The sequence below is a fragment of the Pipistrellus hanaki genome (assembly GCF_964339955.1).
Source record: "Pipistrellus hanaki genome assembly, chromosome: 6".
Lineage (NCBI taxonomy): Eukaryota > Metazoa > Chordata > Mammalia > Chiroptera > Vespertilionidae > Pipistrellus > Pipistrellus hanaki.
In genome coordinates, this window is record NC_140508.1 from 10,525,328 (window position 1) to 10,544,944 (window position 19,617).

Consider the following 19,617-nt stretch of genomic DNA (forward strand, 5'->3'; position numbering starts at 1 on the left):
TTTACCTTTTACCTTGAAGTCTGAGACAACTGGCTGTACTTATAACAAATTCACCCCCACCCTCTCCCCAAGCAAATTTACGAGGAGTTCTGTTATTTTCAAACAATCAAAACTGAGAAAGACAGGAAGACTTCCATGTCAATCAAAAAGCAGCCAATGAATACACAAAGGAAAAAAACTTGGGCTTTTATGAATGACATCAAAGAGATGTGGTTACAAAGAAAACCAGAGGAAAAGATCCCGAGGATAAGCTCCTTGTGAGAAGACAGGCATGTTTCCACCCCGGGCCAGGTGCCGAGGGCCTGGGCAGGCCAGGGAGAAGAGCGATCATGCCGGAGGTGGGCATGTGTTGCTTGAACAGACAAAAGGCAGCAAAACTTTCGATGAACTTGAGAGCAGGGGCTTTGGATTTGAATCTGCAGGAAGCACAAATGCAGATGATTCTTTTATCCAAGTAATTCTCTTGGGAATTTTGCAGAGTAAACAGATGCCAAGAGGGGGCTGGACTCAAAATAAACTTCATGCTTTTGCCCTGGGGTCTCTTGCACCTCGAAATAGGAATATCTCAAGTGTCATGAGCTTGCAGCCTTGTGGTCTCACGGACTGCAAACTCTCACAACCTCACAGTGTAGCAGACTCATGGGTCCACTGTCCTACCATGTACAGTCTCATCAGAATGTCTAGTGGTTTTGACATCTGCCAGGATCGAGGTGTAGAATTCCTGCACTGTTTGGTCTGTGCTCTCCTGGAGAGAGGTGCCTAACCTCAGTTGAAATGTTTGAACCCTGATGTAAACTGAGTCTTACTCAACTTCTGATGAGATCAAATATATCAGCAACCAGGAAGTTGAGTATTAGGCTCAAAAGCAAAGGAGACACTTCACACCTGATTGGATGGTTAATATAAAAACAAACAAACAAACAAAACACCAGAAAATGACAAATGTCAGTATGAAATTGGAACTCTTATGCACTGTTGGTGGAAATGTAAAATGGTACAGCCACAGTGGAAAGCAGTATGGTGTTTTCTCAAAATATTCACAATGAAATGACTATGTAATCCAGCAATTCCTCTTCTGGATATATCTCCAAAAGAACTGAAAGCAGGGACTTGGAAAGATATTTGCACATCCCCATAGAAACATTATTCATAACAGCCTACAGATGAATTAATGTAAGTGTCCATCAACTTACGAATTGATAAAATTTGGTGTAATATATACAATGGAATATTATTCATCCTTAAAAAGAAGGAAATCTTGCCATTTTTAACAATGTGAGTAAACGAGAATGCTATGCTCAGTGAAATAATCCAATCACAAGAAGACAAATACTGTATGATTGCATTTAACCTAGAGCAGTCACATCCATAGAGGCAGAAGGTACCGTGATGGTTACCAGGGCCTGGGGAGTCATTGCTTAATGGGGACAGAGCTTCAGTTTTGCAAGAGGAAGAGTTCTGGAGATACACTGCACAACAAGGTGAATGTTTTTAATACTACTGACCTGCACACTTAAAAATGGTTACCATGGCTCTGGCCAGGTTAGCTCAGTGGTTACAGCATTGGCCTTCAGAATGAAGGGCCAGGGGTTCGATTCCTCATCAAGAACACATACCTCTGGTGTAGGTTCAATCCCTGGCCCTGGTCGGAGTGCATGCAAGAGGCAAGCAATCGATAAGTTTCTCTCATCTCTCTCTCTCTTTCTTTCTCTCTCTTTCTCTCTCCCTCTCAGTTTCCTCCCTACCTTTCACTCTCCAAAAATCAATGGAAAAAATATCCTCTAGTGAGGATTTTTTAAAAAAGGGTTAAGATGATAAATTATATGTTATGTATATTTTACCATAATTTAAAAAAATGTACTTTGATTTCAGGTATTGGAAATCTCAGGAGCTGCTCGATGCAGCTCACATTATGTGGCTGAAAGAGGAGAGAGCACTCCCTTTACTCTCCACTCTTCCTCCGGGTCCAAAAACCTAAACATAATTTTACAAATTACAAGACATGCAAAGAAGTGAGAAGTGACCTATAGTCAAGATAAAATTCAATCAATGGGAAGAGACCCACAACTCAGCCAGAAGCAGACACCTGGAGGCTACATGACTCTCTCCGCAGGACCAACAGGAGCAACACCTTCTGTATCTATTCATAAAGGTGTGTGCACCCGACTGCCCATTGCAGCATTGTTTACAATATGGAAACAAGTGTCCTCCAACTAAGTGTCTATATATATATATATATATATATATATATATATATATATATATATATAATTTTTATTTTTATACAGAGAGGAAGGAAGAGGGATAGAGAGTTAGAAACATCAATGAGAAAGAGTCATTGATCAGCTGCCTCTTGCACACTTCCTACTGGGGACATGCCCGAAACCAAGGTACATGCCCTTGACTTAGAATCAAACCTGGGACCCTTCAGTCCACAGGCCGACGCTCTATCCACTGAGCCAAACCGGTTTCGGCGACTAAGTGCCTTCAACACATGACTGAATAAAGAAGATGTGGTACATACAGACAATGGGAATACTACTCAGCCATTAAAGAATGAAATACTACCATTTTTGACAGCATGGATGGATCCCAAGGGTATCATGCTAAGTGCAGTAAGTCAGATGGAAAAGGACAAGAGCCATATGATTTCACTCACATGTGGGATATAAAACAGAAAGCAACAAGCAAAAGACACAAACTCATAGATACATGCAGACAACAGAATGGTGGTTACCAGCGGGAAGGGAGGTGGGAAGAGGACATAGAGGGTAAAAGGGGTCAAATCTATGGGGACAGAAGGAGACTAGACTGGGTGGTGACCACAAAATAGAGTAGAGAGTTCATATGATAAAGTTGTACACCTGAAATTTGTATCCTGCTAATAACCAATGTTATCTCAATAAATTTAATTTAAATAAAAAGAAACTCTGATCTGACAGTTGCATTTTGTGTGTGTGTGTGTGTGTGTGTGTGTGTGTGTGCAATCAGAATTATTCAGATTTGCAAACCACATAGGAGATTATGAGTGTGGAGAAGAGACAGGGACAGTCAATGGTAGATTGCTCTCCAGTTGAATTAATAGTATGACAAGTTATTTCTCATCCTCATCAATCCAACTTGTTCTTTTGGACACTTATTATACACCAGCCTGCCTAAAGCTGGAGTGGGCAGGGACTTCTCCTGGGAAGCTTGCATGAGTTTCTCATGGATTTTACATCACTTCTTCCACTTATTCTGCCAATCGATGATGAGAGATATCAACTTTCAGTACTTAATTATACTATATATCAATTTACTGTATCACATTTCATCCCCACCTCACCTTAATGACGGTGTGATGGAGGCTAATTCTAGCAGGTCATAAATGCAAGAAGTTCATCAGAAGGTTGATGAACCTTGGAGCTTCAGCAGGGCTGAACCATATTACCACTGCTGGAATAGCTGAAAGCATTTCCCCAAACCTAAAGATCTGAAAATATTATTGCCTGCTGCCAGACAGCTGATGGCAGTTCCCCAACCTGATAATCTCACTGTTTACCAAACCTTACCTTTGATATGTGTATCTGCTTTGCTAGAGGAAAAAATGTGTTAATAAAAAACTAGGGATCCAGAAATTCAGGGAACTTAGTTACTAAAGCTAAGCTCCCCTGAAAAATGCTTTCCAAGTTTATATTTCATGTCTAGTCTTTTTATTAATTTACTCGCAGCCCCTTCTCTAGATTCCTAACTCTTCTAGACGCGGATAACACCATGGCAATGCTGGGTATTGTTATTCCCTTTTTACAGATGAAGAAATCGAGGTTTAAAGAAATCATTTATAGATAAACAACTTGGCTAAGGGCATTTAAGTAGAAAAGGAAAGAACTCGACTCAAATCCTGGTTGGCAGGTATACTAAATCATGGTCTGCAATTGCTTTTTGTTCCCTAATCCTCTAAAAAATTTTTTTAAGTCTCTATATACCTGACACATTAAGTTGACAACTACATCTTTTCATCATAAGTTAAAAAGAATGTCATTTCTGTAATATTGAAAGTACTATATTGACTTTTTAAGAAAGTTACAGCAATCCTTTATATTCGTTGGAAGGAATATAACTATCATCCCAATTTGACATCCACCATCACCCATTTCAAAGACCACTCAAGAATAAGAATGCTCTCAGCAGTCAGATATTTCCCACAGTTTGGCTCTTCCCCTGATATTGTTAGGCAATTCTACATCTACCACAGAATCTTACTTCCAAAGAAGACATTTTTGTGCTTTAAAACGTTGGTCACTAACCAATGGTCCGCAGAACACGGGTGGTCCATGAAGTTGGTGACAGCTGCTTTAAAGTGTCCTATTGATTAACCTCCTTCTTTGCAACAAAAATTTCTAGGGAAACTAAAATATTAAACTTTTGTTTAGATTTCCTATGACCATAAGCCCTCAGCATTAAAATGTTGCACTGGCACCGAAACCGGTTTGGCTCAGTGGATAGAGCGTCAGTCTGTGGACTGAAAGGTCCCAGGTTCGATTCCGGTCAAGGGCATGTACCTTGGTTGCATGCACATCCCCAGTGGGGGTATGCAAGAGGCAACTGATCTATGTTTCTCTCTCATTGATGTTTCTAACTCTCTATCCCTCTCTCTTCCTCTCTGTAAAAAAATCAATAAAATATATTTTAAAAATAAAAAATAAAATAAAATGTTGCACTCGGTTGATTTGTAATTGCACTTACTGTCAGCACATGACTGAGCAAAAAGGCATGCATGTCTGGCAAAGGTTAGCAGGAAATTCATTACCAGGCATCTCTTAATGAGATGGATGGCTGAGCGCAGGACGAGGATGGTTTGCTCTGACTCAGGCTGCTGCTCTTCAATTTCTTCTTTGTTCCTTTTTGTTTGCTTTTTTTAAAAAAAAAAATCTGGAAATGTTATTCTTCCAGGCAATACACAAGAGTACAATGCTAGATGAGGCAGGCCTTTCTCTGGTAACTGGGAAGAGGGCAATTTATAAAAGAGAAGCATGATCTCTAAGCAAGGCACATGGTCAGCTGCTGGAAGAACAGATGAAAGTTGAGGTTCTTGACAAAGATTCTCTTAAAAGGAGCCATGCACACAGACTGCTTGCAAAGCCCCTACTTGGGCCTTTTCCTTTAAGTGACCTCATTCTTTTGGAAGGTTTCTCAGCACTGTCTGCCTGCATCAAACTCCTGGAGAAATCAGAGCATTGCTGGCTGGCCCCCACTAGCACCCAAAGATCAGGAGCGAGCCCCATGCTTTATATAAAACATTTCCCAGAGACCTGGCCAGTGTGGCTCAGTTGTTTGGAGCATCGTCCCATACACCAAAGGGTTATGGGTTCGATTCCTGGTCCGGGCACATGGCCAGGTTGTGGGTTTGATTTCCAATCAGGGTGAGTACAGGAGACACCTGATAATTCTCTCTCTCTCTCTCTCTCTCTCTCTCTCTCTCTCTCTCTCTCTCTCATTAATAAACAACAAACACATATCCTCAGGTGAGGATTAAAAATAATTCCCAGATGAGCCTCACATGATTGTGGAGAACCTTCCTTTCTCATAAACTAAGGTTACAGCTAAAGTCTTCCAATGCACTATCCAATGTGTGCCTGGTCTAACCTGGGGTCCACCATGTACCTAGTCTAACCTGAGATCCATGATGTGCCTAGTCTAACCTGAGAAGCAAGTGCTGTTACTGTAAAATACATACAAGCTAAACCATACATGCTTCATATGCATAAAAGGAATGTACACTACCACATTAATAATATTTATACTGGTTACATATTGAAATTATAATCTGAATATATTGGGTTAAACAAAATAGATCATTAAAATTATCATCACTTGTTTCTTTTTATTATTTTATTTTTGTTTTGTTTTTTAGTAAAAAAAAGACTATTTTTTAATTAAATGTATTAGGGTGGCATTAGTTAATAAGATGAAAAAAAAATAAGAACCTTATGATTTCACTCATATGTGGAATATAAAGCTAAAAGCAACAAATGAGCAAACAAGAAAACCAAGAAAACCAAAACTCATGGACACAGACAGTAGAGTGGTGGTTAACAGAGGAGAATGGGTTGGAGGGGTGGTAAAGAAAAAAGGGGGTCAAATATAGGGTGATGAAAGATTAGACTCTTTAATTTCTTAGCATGTTAAATAACATTGAAGAGGTCTTGCATTATATAATACTTATTTTGAAAGTGCTGATCTAAAACACAGAAAATAGCCCTAAGTTGTCCCTTAAATCACCTGTAAGACGCAGCACTCTTCCTTATCTAGTAATTCTTATGCTCTAAGAACAAGAGGGCCTGATGCCGCTGTCTGGGTACTTTCACCTGTAAGGTAACCAGAAGGTCCCTAAGGCAAATAAGAAAGAGGTGGGAATTATAGTGTATGCTTGTCAACCAGGTGTGCACACACAGGTTAAAGTTCAATTGAATACATATTAATAGTTCATACACTAGTTCTATAAAGAGTAAATGAGCATGGTGTGGGTTGAGGTAGCAGTCAAGTAAGTAAGACAGGAGATGGCTCTGCTTGGCAGCACATTGCACAGGGTGAGCTTACACACCTGACCTTACTCCATGGTCTGGAAGACAAGCAGGCGCATCTTCAAAGGTTTCCAGTTGGAAACCTTCCTCCCCACCGGCCACCCACCATCATCCTTCTCCTGGGCTAATGAACGCAAGAGTATTAATCCACATACTGGTGGGCTGAATCCATCCCTGCTTGAGTCCCTACTACCCATTTTTCACCCAGCATCCTCAGGGATTCTTCTAAGTCCTATGTCAGATTAAGTCACTTCTCTGCTCAAAATCCTCCAGTGGCTTCTCACATCACTCATAATCAAACACAAAAGCCTTATGGTGAGACACAAAAGGCCTTCATGATCTCACCCCAGCTCCCTTTCCATCTCCCCTCCCATTGCTCACTCGATTCAAGGCACACCTGCCTTCCCTCAGATCTCTGCTTTCAATAGGGTGGCCCTCCCTAACTTCTGATCTAAATGGAACTCCTGTGACCCTGTCAGCTCAGAGTGCTCTCACATCTGCTTGGTAGTGTGTCTGTCTTTATCACATGTGCCTCCCCCCAGCACATAAAGGCCATGTCTGTCGTAATCCTCCCTGTGTCCCTGCCTTACAGAAGCATAGGAGGCACATAGTTACAGATAAATGATTGTGAAATGCCTGTGAGTGAGTGAACATCACCTATGGGAAAACAGACCTGGAGAGGTTTAAATGATTTGTCCAAGATCACATAATTTGAGACAGTCTTACAACTCTAGGTTTAATTAATCTAAGGTAAATGGAAAGAGTAATGGTCCATAAATAACTGCACCTTTTGCGAATATCCACACCTATTGGTTCCACGTACAGATTGCACAAATTATCTGCAGGTAATTTGACAAATTGCATAGTAAATGCTTCAGAAAATATATTTTCAAACATTAAATGTAGGAACATTTTGCAACAGTCCAGTCAAGTACAGCAGTGTTGAGAATTGTTCTCCAACAGTAATCTACCATCTTTCTAGAAAATGGAATAGTTTATTAGATGCTTACCAGCTGAGAATGGCGAGAGTATGCATTTGCCAAATGAGTTCCCAAGAAGACTGAGGTACTGTTTTCTGTTTTACTTTCCCTGCCAGAATAGATACTTGCTTTTCTGAGCCAGCACATTATTTAGAACAGGTAACTGTTTATATTAGGTCTAAGGTTGGTGCATCTCATGGTCAATTAAAAACTTAGCTGGTGGTAATAACCAGTTTACTCTTAAGTACCTCAACGCTATATTTCTTCTGGGTTGCATTTATTTATTTGTTTGTTTTTTTATGACCAATGTAAAATTCCTCAAAATTGTGATATGCCTTATCCTCTACTTCCCAGGAAACTTGTGGTGGCTAGCCTCCAATAAGGTCCTCAGTAGTTCCCACCTTCTAGTATGTCACATCCTTTGACCTTAAATAGGGCTGCATAGGATCTTCAGAAAAGACAGTAATGGACATCCAGTTGGGGCTGTTGACCTGCCATTGGTTCCCACATCTCTCTGGTTGTCCTCCTGTTTGGCCTTGCAATGACGGTGGACCTCAACCAGTGGTCCTGGCCCTTTTACCTTCAGAAAGTGGACAAGAGGCCGAAGCACCTACTGCAGGTCAAATTCTCCAGGACAGAAGTCAACGAGCTGCGCAAAGTGCTGACATCCACCCAGATTAAGAACTGGCCCAATGGTATTTCATGGGATGACCTTGATCCAAGTAAACTCTACTCCCTGGTCTTGACAGACCCAGGTGCTCCAAGAGAAAGGACCCCAAATTTAGGGAATGGCACCATTTCCTGGTGGTCAACATGAAGGGCAATGACATCAGCAGTAGCATTGTCCTCTATGATTGAGACACAAAAGGCCTTCATGATCTCACCCCAGCTTCCTTTCCATCTCCCTTCCCACTGCTCACTCAATTCAAGGCACACCTTGAATTGAGTGAGCAATGGCTGGTTTATTGGCAGGCCAAGCTACCAAATATGACAAGCCCATTCTCAGCAATACATCTGGAGACCAACTGGAAAATTCAAGGTGGCATCTTTTCACAAAAAAGTATGACCTTGGGTCTCCAGTGGCTGGCACGTGTTACCAGGTGGAATGGAATGACTCTATGAGCAGCTGTCTGGGAAGTAGGAAAAAGCCACATGGCCCCGGGGGCCCAAGCATTGTTCTCAAGCTCAGTGATGCATGTTGAGTTCTCTCTTCCCTGTTCCCACTCTCACACGCAAGACCTGAGCAGATAGAGGTGTAGGGGTGTAGGCTGACTTTTCCTTCCGCCTGTCCTATATCATTGTACAGGGTCACATACCCTGGATTTGTGTTGATCAAATTTAAACTCCATTTTTGGGGTTTATTTTGGTACTATGATGTGGTCATCAGATTATTAAAATAAGAATAACAACCCAGAATTTAAAGTCATATCCTTTGAAGAGCAGTACTGGAAAAAGCAGTCTGGAGAGTCCCTTTGCTGTTGAGCTGAAGGACTGGGTGAGAGGTTCTCTGAAATCCACAAGTCTGAGCCTGCTAAATTTATCACTCTTCATTGGTGTAATAAAAGACAGACCGGAGTTGCTAAATGTTGTGTTAATTCTTTTGTTTGATTATAGTTGAATAAAAATAAAAACGTTGTGTTCACAAATAAATAAATAAATTAAAAGACAGTGATGTCCCAAGCTAAAGAAATGTCATGACTACTATTTTACTTTCTTGGATCATGTGCTCTGGGGAAGCCAGATGTAATATCACAAGAAAAGGTAAGTAGCCTGTAGAGAGTTCCTCTTTTTGATGCACTGGGGCCTCCTACCAACAACCAGAAATATGTGAATGAGCCTTCTAGGAAGTGCATCTCCCAGCCCCAGTCAATCCTTCTGATGATACAGCCCTAGCTGACATCTTGAGTGCAACTTCAACAAAGACCCTGAGCCAGCTCCCGCAGCTCACCTGCTCCTGAATTCCTAAGTTGAAAAACCATGTGGGATAAGAAATGTTAGTTGCTGTTCTCAGCTACTGTTTTGAAGAAATTTTTAGGTTAGCAGTAGATAACCAATACCCAGTAAGCATCTTAGAAAGAGGCACATGACATCACTCCCTATTTGACAGGGGCCAAGTTCTTGTTGTTAACTACAAAGTAGCTACATTCCCAACAATCTTTATGAATATTTTTTTTTCAGCATTTCAAAACAGCCAAACTAAGAACTATAGGCTTGACTGACAGTTAAAAGTTGAGCTTGGATTTGCTGCTGTGTTGCTTCCCAAGCATAGTTTGAATAAAATAAATCATTATCTGTGCTGATTTATTTAATAATCTATAAAAACCTAGAAGCCAAAAGTCAATGCTTCACTAAGCCTAAATGTTAACCCATACCCCACTTTTCATTTATACACATGAATTAGCTCTCTCTTTCTTAGATAACTTTGACCTTCATGGCAGTTCTATTACTGGATTCTGAAAGGAATAATTTTCTTTGGTGTGATTCCTTTTTTAAGTCTTCAAATTGTAAGACATTAAAATTACACTCTATTGAAAGAACAAGAGTGGTTCATACTTGATTACATTTTCTTAATGTTAGCTGTGAACAAAGGATCAAAGCTAATTTGTCAGTGTGGATCTGTGTTTGAATGGATATATGCATTTTCTCTTGGGGGAAAAATGTGCTACAGAACTAGAAATTAATTGGGTTAATATGTTCCTTTTGACAAATTCTTTATTTATGTCTGTCTAAACAGATGCTAAGATAAAAAATCAAAAGAAGGAATTCAGCTGTCATTCTCAGAAAGATCTAATAAAATTTGTCTCTATAAAATCAACTTTATATAAGTTATGTGCATTTGCATCCCATCTCATTTAATATATTACAAAATCAAGAGTCTACAAACAGGGAAAATTATATAATTCAGATATTTTAAAAATTTACCATTCCCAAAACATTTTTTAAAAACATTATATTTAATTTCAGCTTTTAGAGCCAAGGTTTGCTTTAATGCAATAAATTTCTGTTTTCAAATTCTCTCTTTTATGCTCTCTTTTCAAATCCTTTTGTTTATGCCTGGCCTGGAAATATTTTCCTCCAATATTAAATTGCTATTTCCATCCTATATCCCCTTTGAGTTTTCAACAAAGTGTAACCCCTTTTAGGAACCCTCTGATAAATATTATTGTCCAAAACAATGTATCCTAATACTCAAAAGCTATAATTCTGAAAAAGATGTATTTGTTCACAACTGTGTCCCTGTATAATGCCTGACACAATTAGGCAAGAAAAAGAAAAGAAAAACAAAAGGCATCTAATCTGTAAATAAGTAAATAAAATTGTCTGTTTGCAGATGACATCATCTTATATACAGAATATTCTAAACTTTCCACCAAAAACTGATAAAGTTAATTGACAAATTTAGTAAAGTTGCAAGTCACAAAATCAAGATATAGAAATCAGATGTTTCTATACAAACAGCAAAATGTCTAAAAAATATTTTTAAAAATTCTATTTCCAATACAATAAATAATAAAATATTTAAAAATAAATGTAACCAAGGAAGTAAAAGATCTATACAATAAAAGTTATGAATTTATTTAAAAAACTGAAGAAGTCACAAATGGAAAAATATCCTGTGTTCATAGATTAGAAGAATTAATATTGTTTAAAGCCACCTATAGATTCATTGAAATTCTTATCAATATTCCAAAAGCATTTAAACAGAAATAGAAAAAAATCCTAAAATTCTTATGGAACCACAAAAGACCCCAAATACTAAAAGCTATCCTAAGAAAAAAGAACAAAGCTGGGCATCACAAATTCTGATTTCAGACTATATTACAAAGCTATACTAACCAATACAGTATGGTGGTGACATAAAAATTGACACACAATCCAATAGAATTGAATCAAGAGCTCAAGCTCATAAATAAACTCACACATATGCAATCAACTAATATTTGACAAGGGAGCCAAGAACATTCAATGGGGCAAGGGTATCTCTAATAAATGATGGTGTTGGGAAAACTGTATAATTACATGTAGAAAAATGAAATTGGACCTATATCTTACACCACTCATAAAAATATACTCAAAATGAACTAAAGATTAAACATAGACCTGAAGTATAAAACTCCTAGAATAAAACATAGGAAAAATAAACTCCTTGGCATTTGTATTAGCAACATTTTTTTAATATGACACCAAAAGCGCAAGCAACAAAAACAAAAATAAACAAGTAGGACAACACCAAACTAAAAAGCTTCACACAGCACAAGAAAAAATCATCAAAATAAAAAAGCAACTGTGGAATGGGAAAAAAATATGTGCAAGCTGTTATGAGATAAGGAAGGGGTTAATATCTTAAATACATAAGGAGCTTATCCAACTAAATAGGGAGGGGAGGAAAGCAAGCAATGCAATTTTAAAATGGGCAGAGGACTTGGAAAGCCATTTAAAAAAAAAATACGCACAAACAGCCAACAAGTACATGAAAAGATGCTCAACATCTCTACTCATCAGGGAAATGCAAATTAAAATCACAATGAGATATCACCTCAAACCTGTTAAAGTGGCTATTATAAAAAAGACAAGGGATAACAAGTGTTGACAAGGATGTGGAGAAAAGGGAACCCTTGGGCACTGTTGGTGGGAATGTCAAATTTTACAGCCACTATGAAAACCAGCATATATCTGGGTATGTATTCAAAGAAAATGTAATAAATCAGGATTCTGAAGGGATAGCTGCACTCTCCTATTCATTGCAGCATTATTCACAGTGGCCAAGATATGGAAACAATCTAAGTGCCCACCAACAGATAAATGAATAAAGATGTGGGGATATGTATATGTATACATGTAAATAATGAAATATTATTTAGCCACAAGGAGAATAAAGGGGAAAGCCTGCCATTTGCAACAATAGGGATGAACTGAGGGCATTATGCTAAGTTAAATAGTTAGACAGAGAAAGACTAATACCGTATGATAGCACTTATAGGAATCTAAAAAAAGCCAAACCTATAGAAACAGAGTAAAATGATGGTTGTCAGGGCTTGGGGTAGAGGAAATGAATAGATGTTGGTCAAAGAGTACAAACTTCCACTCATAAGATGACTGAGTTCTGGGGATATAATGTATAGCATGGTGATTATATTTAGCAATGCTGTAGTATATGTTGAAAGCTGCTAAGTGAGCAGATCTTAACTGTTCTCAGCACACACACACAAACACACACATACACAATCATTATGTGAAGTGATGGAGATGTTAACTATTTCTATTGGTGGTAATTAGTTAGCAATACATACATGTGTCAAATCATCATGTTGTGTACCTTATATTTACACAAGTTTATCTGTCAATTATACCTCAACTAGAGGCCTGGTGCATGAAATTCATTCACAGGCAGGATCCCTAGGCCTGGCTGGTGATCAGGGCTGATCTGTGGGGTGACCAGCAGGGTGATCAGAGGGTGACTGGGGTAATTGGGGGGCACACCAGTCCACTCACTGGCCAGCCCCAGCCCCTGATCACCCCACCACTGGTCACCTCCCCTTGTGAGAGGTGACCAGTGGGGCAATTGGGAGGGTCCCTGCTGGCTTGGCCTAGGGCCTGTGGGCTGGAGGCAGCTCCTGCATTGAGTATCTTCCCTCTGGTGGTCAGTGTACATTATAGCTACTGGTTGTTCCACTGTTCTACCTTTTGGTCGATTTGCATATTAGGCTTTTATTATATAGGATGATGCTGGGAACACAAATGCTCTACATTGGGAGTTTTATGAAAAATTTAAGAAAAAGAAAAGAAGTGAGTGGTGCGCTGGGGAAGAGTAAAAAGAGTGAAGGTAGTAGAAATAAGATAAGGGAGATAGGAAGGATGCACATCATAAGGATTCTGTGGCCAGGGTAAGGCATTAGCATTTATTCTGAGTCTGACAGCAAGCCAGAATTTCCCATAAACCTTGCACACTATGCTGAGGCATTGTCAAGAAAAGTTGTGCATGATTTTAAAGTAGGAACCAAAACAAACAGTCTGTGTGGGTTATCGCCATCTTTTATTATCTTTGAGCTAAACACTGAAACTAACATAAATGATTCTCATCCACAGAAATGTCCATGGTGTCTGGTGGCGTGCAATCATAACTGCCCTGTGGATACTGACCACTTCTGTATCTACAAGCTATTTCATTTCAGCATTTCTACTGGGGTATATAGTAGTCCGTTCTTTGGAATCTCCTTTGAATGAGTGGTAATGCCTTTGTTCCATCATTAATTAATACGTGTAATAAAACATTTGCTCCATCTTCATTTTTTACTTGTATGAAAATGAAGATTTTATCTTTTCAAAACATTATTCTTTAATATCATAAACATCCTCCATGGTAGAATCATATGCTACCAAACATTCAGCCTGTCACCCAATTGCAACCTCCACGTTTTCGAATTAATTCCATAAATAGCCACAGCCACTTGGCTAATCCTATAACCCAAAACGTTGAAGAGAGAGAGAGACATCAATCAGCTTTTTTTTTTTTTTTTAGGTAGTTATAACCAATTTGTTATAACTACCTAACGAAGCCACCACAGTTGCACAGAGTTCTGTGCAGAAAATGTTTATGCCTACATATCACACTTCACCATGACTCACAACCCACATCGGAGACCACAGGGCACCCACCCTTCCTTCCTCTCTCTCCTAAGGGACGAGCATACCTACATCTACCAGAAGCCTGCTTGGTGGGAGAGAGTCATGTAGAAGTTGTTTACAAACACTCGTTTCCTTTTCTCATTTTTCAGAGGGAAAAGAAGATGAATAAAATATGGTTAGTATGTGTTTATAATTAGATTCCACCCCTCAGTTTTGTCATCACCTGACCTTGTATCTGCTTGGCAGCCTCCCATGAACAGCATCTGCAAAATGTAAATTACCCTTCTGAGCAAGGATTATGTTTTCAAGTCTTACCTTTTTAAAGATGACTTCAGAGGCACCTAGACATGCAGCAGATGTTGGCTTAGCCCCCAGAGACATTAAGATTCCCATGGTAACTTCTTTTAAAATATATATGTATATATTGTTTCAGATAGGAAGGGAGAGGGAGAGGGAGAGAGAGATAGAAACACCAGTGATAAGAGAGAATCATGGATTGGCTATCTCCTGAATGCCCCTACGGGGGATTGAGCCCACTACCTGGGCATATGCCCTGACCAGGAATCTAACCATGACCTCCTAGTTCATAGGTCAATGCTCAACCACTGAGCCACTATGGCTAGGCTTCCATGTAACCTTTTAATGTGTTTTGCAAGTATAGTATCTTTGCTAGAATTTCTGAAGATAATGTAGAATATGAGTTCTAAAGAAATGTGGATTATAGACTATTAAAAACCTCTTTATTAAAATAGATTATAGTTTAGCTCTAACCAGTTTGGATAGAGCGTTTGCCCATGGAGTGAAGGGTCCCAAGTTTGATTCTGGTCAAGAGCACATATGGTACCTTGGTTGCAGGTTCCTTGGCCTGGCCAGATACCTGCAGGCAGCAACGGATTGATGTGTCTCTCTCACATTGATATTTTTCTGTCTCTACCTCTTCCTTCCACTCTCTCTAAAAATCAATGGAAAAATACCCTTGAGTGAGGATTAACAACAAAAAATAAAATAGCTTATAGTTTATTTACAAACCAATTTGTTAAAAAATAAACCTATTTATTGAAAATATTCAGCCAAGCCAAAACCGGTTTGGCTCAGTGGAAAAAGCATCCGCCTTTGAACTGGAAGATCCCAGGTTCAATTCTGGTCAAGGGCATACCTTGGTTGTGGGCACATCCCCAGTGGGGTGTGTGCAGGAGGCAGCTGATCGACGTCTCTCTCTCTCATCAATGTTTCTAACTTTCTATCCCTCTCCCGTCCTCTCTGTAAAAAATTAATAAAATATATTTTTAAAAAATAAATAAGAAATAAAATAAAAATATTCAGCCAAGATAAGCACGAATCACAGTTGGTCTATCTGCTCTTCTGGATCCTTCCTCAGGAAAATCTTCAAGACTTTCTCCTGAATCGAGTCACCATAGGTTCCTGTAGTGTGATGTCATCTCCTCAATGGTTTCCTCCCTTGTCCTCTATCCCAACCCCAAATTATTATACTGAATTGGACTTATGATGTCATAGTCTCTTGTTTTATAAGAAACACTACCCTGTTTTCCCAAAAATAAGACAGTGTCTTATATTAATTTTTTCTCCCAAAGTTGTGCTAGGTCTTATTTTCGGAGGATGTCTTATTTTCAGGGAAACAAGGTAACAGTTACATGAAATCTGTATTCTCTTCCTATAAAAGAGAAGTAAAAATTCCTGACCATTGGGGAATTTTTTTTTTAAGGTAAGTAATTTGTTTCCATTTTTTCATCACCATGGAAGCGCCAAGACAAATGTGTCCCTCAGCTACAAGTTTGAATAAATATACAGATCAATAATGATTGAATAAGTATATAGATCAGTACGTTCTAAGATCCTTTGCTTCCTTTTTTCTTGGCTTAAACTTCACTATAGACTTTTAGGTTTTGGTATCCTCTGTTTTTGTTCACCCTTATACCTTGACACCTTTCTGTAATATGACTATGTCTAAAGTAAACAGGGAAGGAGGGAGTTAAAATATTTTTAAAATGACAAATTCACAAGGTTAAATAATAACCTTGATTCTGCTTGCATTACATAATCCTGCAAAGTATATATATTACAGTATTTTAAATATTAATGAAAGATTTTCTCTTATTTAAATTAAAATTTCAAGTGGATTTTTAAATATATATTTCTTATTTATTTCAGAGAGAGGAAGGAAGAAGGAGAAATAGAAACATCAATGATGAGAATGATTGATGAGCTGCCTCTTGGACGCCACCTACTGGGGATGGAGCCTGCAACCCAGGCATGTGCCCTGACAGGGAATGGAACTGTGCCCTCCTAGTTCATAGGTCAGCGCTCAACCACTGAGCACACCAGCTGAGCTCAGGTGGTTTTTTTGTTTGTTTGTTTGTTTGTTTGTTTGTTTGTTTAATGATAAAAATATACATTCCAGCAGCACATATATAATACTTTTTCTTCCTGGAAATTTGACGTTTCAAACTGAATTAGATAACTTATGTGTTTAAAATTACTAGAGCAGGTTAGATGCTGGGGAAATGTACCAATAAGAACACAGGAGGGCAAGAATCAGAAATCTGGCTCAAAATGGCCCAAGCAAAAACTGGACTATACAAAAACTGGACAATAAGCAGAAGTAAGCTCCAGGCGTGGCTGTATCCAGAGGCTTAAGCTAAATCATCTAGTCTCACCTATCGCAAGGTTCTGCTTTGCTATATTAGCTTCATTCTCAAGAAGGCTTTGTCAGTCTAGAAATAACAATTTTGTCAGAAATTCCAGGTTTATAGCTTACCCGCTCTTTTAATAACCCCACTCCCAAACATCAAATACTAATATTAGAACACATTTATAGAATCCTCATAAATCAAAGTAACTCTGACAGAGAAACCAAAGTCTTAATGCCATCAAACACTATCTTATGATTGCTAAATGAATTAATTTAGCAGGTTATCAGACCAAAAAAAATCATCTATAACATATTTTCCAAAATAGAAATGTTGATGGAGAAGAGGCATCTTTTGGGAAATCAAATATCAAAGTTCCTCACAGATTAGCTAAAAGTTCTTTTTTCTCTAATTCAGTTTCACTCAACCTCCAGGCATTTAGCTACACAGCCAATGCTTTTATTGTTCTTATACTTCCAACTCACTGAGCCAAATCCCATGATGAATGACTGTTCCATGACTTCCTGACTTCAATTTTCTGCAGATTAACAATACTCAATTTATGGTTAATATACCTAAAATATCATAGGAAAGCACAATAGTGGAAGGAGGCCCAGTGACTTCTGACAATAAAAGAGGCAAAACAATTTGGCAAGTTTATGGGGTCTTGGCTAGGAGGTATTTGGCTCCAAGTAGGAATCATACCTGCCAGGCTAATCAGGGTGATCATAGTGATGCATTTATGGCAGCAAGATTGATTTAAACTCACAGAACAAAATCTGGGAAAGGTACATTGCCCCTGACAACCATTTATAGTGTTCACTCTTACTGGCTACCTATGGAAGGAATAAAGATTGGTTTGATTGGATGCATACATACTCACATATTATTACATCTATATCTATACTGACTTCATTTTTTTCTTGGTATTGAGGTAAAAATGGTAGATTGAAAGGAGGCCAGGAAAGTATCAATACCAATGTATTCTCTAAATTTTTATTCCACTTTCCAAGTATGATCAAGCCTGCTTCTTGCAAAAACCCAGCAAAAAAAATTTTCTTATTTTGGGGAATATGAAGTGTGGGGAAGAGAAAGGAGAAAGAACGCACACACCAACCATGGCTCATAGGAGTCAAGTGTGTTTAGATCATTGATCTCCCAAGATTAGAACAAGAACAACAACAAATGTTCAGGAGGCTCTCAACCTACCCAGACATTGCTCAGTAGTGTCTCCTGTTAAGTATCCCATCATTGGACACAGTCATTAGATTTTGTAATTAGTATTTTAAAATGCCTAACTAAGTGACAAATTACCCAGCTCAAGCACATTTATAACCATATTAACTATTTAAACACAAACAGAAGCAGATGGGGACAGCTAAATACTGTCCTCATACAAGATTTTAGATTAGATCTGCATGATCCAACTTTAAGGAATTAACCTCAATATTTACATTGAAAATAAGAAATGTTTGCCAACATAAATACCAATTTATACTGACCTAGAATTTACAAACTCTAACAATTTAGTCATTAAAACATATCATTAAAATTGGTCACTTAAGAGGTAGATGCTAAGGGGAAAATATTTCAAAATTCTAGTTTGGGCTAAGGAAAAAGAATCACAGACCAAAAGAGAAATTCTAGTCCAGTCATTAAGTTGATGCATAAATTCCTCTACAGTTTTCCAGATCAGCACTTTAGGAGGTTGGGTGTGGGAAGTGAATAAAAGTGTTATGTATGGGGGGTGGGATTGGGAAGAGTGAAGGAGAAGATCTTATACTTAAGTTGGGAAAGCTTAATGTGCTTTGTGATGCACAGTTATATGGATTGTTCTACTGCTCAGCTCCCCATGGACTTTCAATGATAATAATGTGCAAATCTCAAAAAAGGACGAAAGCATCAAGCATTTCCAGATTAAGTTGGACATGAGAACCTTTTGTTGGAGCTGCTCATTCACTTTCTTCTACTGGAATGAGTGTTGTTGGATACCAAACACGTAGAAACTAAAGATAAAATAGCACCTACATGTGATATTTTGATCATAATTTGGTGCAGTTACATTTGTCCGAAAGCCAAATTAGAGTCCTCCCACTTAGACATCATTGCCATGGCACCAGGAATCAATTCTGTTGTTGGATACCAAACAGGTAGGAACTAAAGATAAAATAGCATCTACATGTATTTGGAACACATTTTGGGAAATGATCCTTCTCCGTGCCCAATAATAGGAAACAGGAAAGAACTATTAAAATATGATAAATGGCTAGCTGTCATAGAAACATCCAAAATGCCCTCAAAATGGGGTGTCAATTTATAGTCCCACCACCACGGTCTGTATAAGACCACCTGCTTTGCAATCCCTCATTGACATGACAGTTGTGTAACCTCTATGAGAGTAAATTGAGTTCCAGCGAATTCAAGCCACCATTTTCACCTCACCTCCATTTTTCTCAGCTAAACAGACAAATCTATTTTTCACTGGAATAAACATACAATTAAAAATTAACCTTGCCACCTGGTGATCTGCTGCTCATGTGTCTTTCTAATAAAAACAGACTAACGAAACTCACCTGAGAAGAATGAGAGCGTAGTTTATTAGAAATGACAAGTTGTGGTAAACTGGCTATGAAGAGACCAGAGAATTGATTCCCGGAGCCATGGCGGTGAACTCTAATTTGGCTTTTGGACAAATGTAACTGCACTAAATTATGATCAAAATATCATCACATGTAGGTGCTATTTTATATTTAGTGTCTACCTGTTCGGTATCCAACAACAGAATAACAAAATGTGGTA